General features: G+C 47.2%; 1 protein-coding gene across 1 annotated transcript in view; it reads left to right on the plus strand.

Annotated features, from left to right (window-relative positions):
• Nucleotides 1–786: 786 nt before the first annotated feature.
• Nucleotides 787–6926, plus strand: part of RNF216 (ring finger protein 216) — a 123719-nt gene continuing 117579 nt past the window's right edge. Inside the window, exon 1 of the mRNA XM_015565124.1 lies at nucleotides 787–799. The gene's annotated coding sequence lies outside the window, so the exon portion shown is untranslated. The remainder of the gene's footprint in view (nucleotides 800–6926) is intronic.

A 6926-nucleotide genomic window follows, 5' to 3' on the forward strand; every position in this document is an offset into this window, starting at 1 on the left:
CATGCCCCTGACCGGAATCGAACCTGGGACCTTTCAGCCCGCAGGCCGATGCTCTATCCACTGAGCCAAACCGGTTTCGGCAGGGCCTCTAGTTTTTAATAAATGTTTATTTTGAGAGACTAAGTTCTCCACTGTCAACCGAAACAGATAAAATTAAATGCAAATAAACTTAGAGCTGCAGGAGTATTTGGAAATGTGTTCAGTAAATTATTGTCATAAACATGTTGCAATAGTTAAGCAGGTCATACTTAATTTTACTCAACATATAGCTTTCAGTGCCTCATGCCTCAATGTCTCACCAATAACACATTCCCTATATGCATATCATCAAAGGCAATTGTAAATTTTACCGAGTTGCAGTTGTTCACATACCTCCTAATTCTTGAATTTCAAGTCCTGGACTGGAGACCGTTTTCAATGATCTCGGTCCTCGAAGTTCTACTTGACTAGTGACCGTGATCGAGAAGGTGTGGGATGGTAAGAGTCCCCTGGCCCCGGCTGCAGTGACTCAGTGGTTAGAGAGCGCCGGCCCTGGCACCGAAGGGTTGCTCAGGTGAGGATTAACAAAAACAAAAAAATAAAATAAAAAAGGTTAGAGCAATCCTTACCTGAAGCCAAAATGGAAAAATTCCCACAGAGCAGGAAAACAGATCAGACATTATCAAGCGGGAAGGGGGAAAATATCCGGAAACCAGAGAAATGGTTGGGAGGTAAGCATTGCCTTGTGAGGGAGGCCACTGGACTTCATGCGGTGCTAGTAAAAGTGGAACTGCCGGCTCTCTGGGGGCGGAGAGCTCAGGTGTGTCGCTCCATTCTGTGGTGCAAATGCTCCCACCAAGGCCTACTTCAAGCCACCAGTGTGACCTCACTGCACACAGAGTTGGGAAGCACTGCACACAGGGGGCTCTACCTGATCCAACGCACCACTGGCTTGCTGATTCACTGCCCTGTGTAAGAAGACGCCAGGTTTAGGGAGGGCAGACTAGATCTCTGGGGTTGAAAAGCAAATGGAGGTTGCGGAAGTGAGAGCAATGAGGAGGGTTATGTTTTTATGAAGATGTACTGCAGAGGGAGGGCGGAACAGGGAATAATAGCTAGAGTGGGATCCAGAACTGAAGGGTGTGTGTGTATGTGTGTGTGTGAAGAGGGGGAATAGTTCAAGGTATGAATATGCTGAGGGAAGAACCCAACTGAGTGGGAAATTTTGAATATTCAGGAGACAGAGGGTAGGTGATGCAAGAAGGACCCTGTAGAAAAGAGAGGAGATGGAACCCAGAGGGAGGGTAAAGGAGTCAATCTCACTTAGGAAAAGAGCACGTTCGCCTCACGTGGAAGGGCAAGGAGAGATGGTGGGGAATGCTCTGGAAACCAGTGAGTAGGCTTGGAGATGGAAATTGAGGGAATCTATGCAGGATATGCCAATACAGCCCTGCAACTGAGTGAGGTAACGTGGTTCTCCTCAATGTAATGGCAGGTGAGATGGGAAGGCATGGACAGATGTGGAGGGTGGGAAAAGCTGAGCTGGGAAATGTGAAAGAGCTAACCAAGGAACAATAAGGTCTTTCAGAGTGACCCTGGGAGTCCTGTGGCGTGAGACACCATGAGTTGCGGTGGTCTCAACCCCCACTGTGGTGGGAAATTTCTCTGCAGCCACCGGAGGAGCAGAGCAGTCCCAGGCTTTTCTCAGGGCTGGGTGTGTCCGGTCAGCAGATGTGCCATTCAGCCAGGGGCAGCTCCATAGCTCCAGAAAGCCTCTGGCATGCTGAATGGTCAAGGAGACGGAGCCAGTACCCAGAACTCAGGGCCGGCGGTGGATCGGGGTGGAAAGGTTGAGGATGGATGAGGAAATTCACAGAGGTAACCAGGGCTTACCCCAGGGTATCAGAAACAAGACCTGGATCAGCAGAAATAATTTAAGACTCGAGTGGAACAGGAGATGCCAAAATATCTCCTGTCTTGGCAGCGGGGTGGTGGATTCAGCTCGTACATCTTGCAAAAGATGGCTTTTACATTTTAAAGAATTTTTCATGGCCGTTGACATCAAGTTGGTGGGAGAATTTACCCATGGAAGTCAGCAAACCATGCAAGTCAATGGTATATTACTCAAAAATAATAAGAATAAACTACTGACACACATAAACAACATAGAGGATTCGGAAAAATTCATGCTGAGAAAGACTTGTATGATGAAAACTATAAAACACTGCTGAAAAAAGACAAATAAATGAAAACACATCCCATGTTCATGGACCGGAAGTCTTAATAATGTTGAGATGTCAATTTTACAGGAAGCAATCTACAGATTCAATGCAATCCTTATCAAAATCCCAATAATGTTTTTTATAGAAATAGAAAAACCCATTCTAAAATTCGCATGGAATCTCAAGGGACACTGAATAGCCAAAGCAATCATGAGAAAGAAAAACAAACCTTTGTTATTAAATCTTTATTGTTGAAAGTATTATATATGTCCCCCTGTTTCTCCCATTGAACCCTCTAGCCAGCCCTCGCCCCTGCCCCCTGCCCCAGGTTTTCATCACCCTATTGTCTGTATCCATGGGTTATGCATGTGTGCATGTAAGTTCTTTGGTTGATTAGTTCCTATCCACCTACCCACCCACCCACCTCCACCTTCCCACTGAGGTGCCATAATCTGTTCCATGCTTTTGTCTCCAGAATTATTTTGTTCATCAGTTTATTTTGCCGCATAGTATTCCACAGTGTAAATGTGGGCTACTGATGGGTATTTGGGCTGTTTCCAGATCTTGGCTATTGTAAATTGTGCATACATTCTTTCTGATTGGTGTTTCAGATTTCTTAGGCTATATTCCTAGAAGTGGGATCACTGGGTCAAATGAGGTTCCATTTTTAATTTTTTGTGGAAACCCCATACTGTTTTCCATAATGGCTGCACCAGTCTGCATTCCCACCAGCATGTACTAGGGTTCCCTTTTCTCCAGATCCTCACCAGTGCTTGCCATTTGTTGATTTGTTGATGATAGCCATTCTGACAGGTGTGAGGTTATACCACATAGTCGTTTTAATTTGCACCTCTCATATAAATCTGTCCAAACGCTTAAATTGGGTGCATTGTATTGCATATAAATGATACTGCAATAGCACTGATAAAAAGAACACACACAACACAATGAGCCAGAATGGCAGGAAATTACTACTTCTGAAAGCAGACAGAGTTCAGGAATAATTTCCTCCATGGGCAGACTAGCACAGCTTTATCTAGATAAAGCTAATGCCAATACTGTAGCTAAGCTTTTGGAAACAAAGGAAAGATGCACAAATTGTGAAAACAGCAGTCCTCTACGGTTATGAATGATTTTACAGGTCATAGGCACATAATCTAATTGTGACCAGAAAGTGAAATAAAGGAGGCAGTGCTGTGCTGACTCATCAGGAAGGCTGAGCGCTTAAGTATGCCTCACACCCCCACCGTGACTGCATGGATGTAGAGCCAGAGCCTGTACAGATGACATGGAATTCCATAGATGGAATTTTCATGCTTCTTCCCAGGAAAATAGCAAAACACCACTTGTTGACAATAGTTTTAACTGCAGGGGGATATCTTTTGGGCCTTTTTGATTCTTGATGCTGGTTAACATTAAAATAAAAAAAAGTAACTGCTCTTATTGACATAGAACTTCATTTATCCTTTAAACTAAAAACAAGGACTAACTATCTCTTTCCTTCTGACTGATAACAATTGATTCCATTTTTCTCTTAACGAAGCTTATTTTCAGTTATGCATTTCACAGCTTGATTTGATTTAATTCCCCCAATTTAATTTTTTAAAATATATTTTTTATTGATTTCAGAGAGGAAGGGCGAAGGAAAGAGAGATAGAGACATCTATGATGGGAGAGAATCATTGATCGGCTGCCTCCTGCATGCCCCACACTGGAGGTCAAGCCTGCAACCGGGGCATGTGTTCTGACCACCAATTGAACCCTGACCTCCTGGTTCATAGGTTGACGCTCAACCATTGAGCCATGCTGGCCCGGCTCCCCCAATTTAATTTTTATTTGTAGTTTATTAGTTTGTATAATTATAAATTTTTAAAAATTCAATAACATTGTTTTATGTAATGGAATCTGATTTTATGGTTACTTTCTGCTGATGGGAAGTGAGACTTGTATTTTTATTTATATATTAAACTAGAGGCCTGGTGCACAAAAATTTGTGCACTCGGGGGGGAAAGGGGGGAGTCCCTCAGCCCAGCCTCTCACAGTCTGGGACCCCTCGGGAGATAACGACCTGCTGGCTTAGGCCTGCTCCCGGGTGGCAGAGGGCAGGCCCAATCCCTAGGTGCAGCCCCTGGTCGGGCTCAGAGCAGGGCCGATTGGGGGGTTGGGGCACCACCCCCTGTCACACTCAGGGCAGGGCCAATGGGGAGGTTATGGCTCTACCTTGTCACACAAAGAGTAGGGCCCATGGGGGGGGGGGGTTGGGGCGCTTTCCCCTGTCACGAACAGAGCAGGGCTGATAGGGTGGTTGTGGCCTCGCCCCCTGTCATACACAGAGCCGCAGGGTGATCAGGGGGTTGGGGCGCTGCCCCCTGTCACGCTGATCCCGATGCCAGGAGGCCTTGCGGCTCCGCTGATCCTGGTGCTGGGAGGTATATTACCCTTTTACTATATAGGATAGAGGCCTGGTGCCCGGGTGGGGGGGGGCTGGTTTGCCCTGAAGGGTGTCCCGGATCAGGGTGGGGGTCCCCCCTGGGGTGCCTGGCCAGTCTGGGTGAAGGCCTGAGGGCTGTTTTCAGGCTGGTGGGAGACTGAAGCTCCCAACCGCTCCTTTTTTTCTTTTTTTATTCTGGGCCAGCTTTAGCTCTGAGGCTTGGCTCCAGCTCTTAGGCCTCAGCTGCTGCAAGCCGGTATCTGGTTTCTTTGGGTTCTATAATTGAAACATTGTTTCAACTCCAGCTCTGAGCTACCGGCTGGCTGAAAGCAGGTTTCTGGGGTTTTGTTTAGCTTCTATATTTGTAACAATGTTTCAAACTGCAAGCTCAGAGGCCGGCAAGGCAGGTGGGGAACGTTGGAGTCCTCCGTCACTGAAGCAAGCAAGCCTCATGTTCGCTTCAAGCTGCCTGGCTGCCGGCTGCCATCTTGGCTGGCAGTTAATTTGCATATCACCCTGATTAGCCAATGGGAAGGGTAGCGGTCATACACCAATTACCATGTTTCTCTTTTATTAGATAGGATAACCTTTTTCTATTTAAATAAATACATTTTAACCAAAAAATAAGCATCACTCTAAAGAAAAATATGACTAATGGGCAGTGAGTAGATTAGGGAAATAGTGTGATGAAAGTGCTCAAATGTCTGAAATTTGGAAAAAGCTCTGCTGCTTCGTTGTTCAGTGAGAGGGGGGGCATGGGCTCTTCTGTGGCCTCCTGATAAGATGGAGCAGGATCAGCAGTGCCCTGTACAGGTGAGCCTTTAGAAGTCTTTTATACCATATTTTTACTGTCGCTTTTCTATGTTTAGGTACACAAATACTTGCCATTGTGTTGCAATTGTCTACAGTATTCAGTACAGTAGCATGCTGTACAGGCTTATGGCCTAGAAGCAATAGGCTGTGTACCACACAGCCGAACGGGGAGGGGGCGGTACCACCTAGGTGTGTGTAAGTGCACTTGATGGTGTTTGCACAATGATAACTGCCTACAGAGCCTTTCTCAGAAGATACCCCTTTTCTTCTGACTGTAATTGCCCATTGAAATCACCACTGACGGTTTGTCGGCAATTGAAAAGGTCCAAAACACGTTCATGTCTGCCTGCTCTGACCCAAACCTGTTCCTCTTGATTTCTCCCATATTTTGTGAATGGCACCACCATTTACCCAGTTGCATGAGCCAAAATCCTTGTGGCTATCCTTGACTCCTTCCTTCCTTTCTCGCCCACATCCAATCCATCTGTGAATCTCTCTGCTCTACCTTTAAAGAATATCCTAATCTGATTATCGCTCACCACCTCCTCCCTGGCCATACTAGTCCACACCAGTGTCACTTCTTCTTTAGACTCCTGCTGTCGATCGATTCCTAAGTGGCTTTCCCACTTCTGAGTTTACCTCTGCATAGTCTACTCTCTAAACAGTCATCAGCGGGATCTTTGCAAAACTTAAGCATATGCAGCCATGCCCCTGCTCCCAATTCTCTAGTAGCTTCCATCCCACTTAGAATGAAGTCCAAATTCCTTATGAAGACCTTCTATGATGTGGGCCCCTACCACCTCGACAACGCCATGCTGTTTCCTCACACACCAGGCATATCCCCCTTCGCAGCCTTTGCCTTTTCTATACCATCTGCTTGAGGTGCTTTCCCTCCGGGTGGTCACCTTGGCTCACCCCGTAACTTCATTCAGTTTTCTGCTCAATGTCCCCACCCCCACCAGAAGACACTTTCCCCGACCACCTTATTATCCCCTCCACTCTCTATCCCTTTCTCTTTCTTCACTTTATTTTTGCTGAACACTTCTTGCCTGAGCCAATATTTGAGTGAGTTAGGTCGCTAGTTAGTTCTAGTTAGTTCTCAAGTTAGTTACTGACTTGCCCGCTTGCACATAAGCTTCATTAGAACAGGGCCCTCTCTCCATACCTGTGTATCCCCAGTGCCTAGCACAGTGCCTGGCGCACGGGAAGCCTCCGAAGATCCGTGTTGAATGAATGACTGACTTGCAAAGGCAGCGGGTGTGGTAGGTGGACAGCCGGTGGATTTCCCAGGCCACCTGCCCCCGCGCCCTTTTCAAAAACTCGCGCCAGCCACACCTCCCGGGGTCGGGGGCGTCTCGGTTCCTTCCGTCCTCCCGCCTGGAGGGGGAGTCGAGCCTCGGTGGGCGGGGAGCGGAGGGAGCGGCGGCCGGGCGGCCCTCTCTATGGTCCCCTCCCCAGCCCCTCGCCCCGCCCGGTGCCTC

The sequence above is a fragment of the Myotis davidii genome, unplaced genomic scaffold (assembly GCF_000327345.1).
Source record: "Myotis davidii unplaced genomic scaffold, ASM32734v1 scaffold399, whole genome shotgun sequence".
Taxonomy (NCBI): Eukaryota; Metazoa; Chordata; class Mammalia; order Chiroptera; family Vespertilionidae; genus Myotis; species Myotis davidii.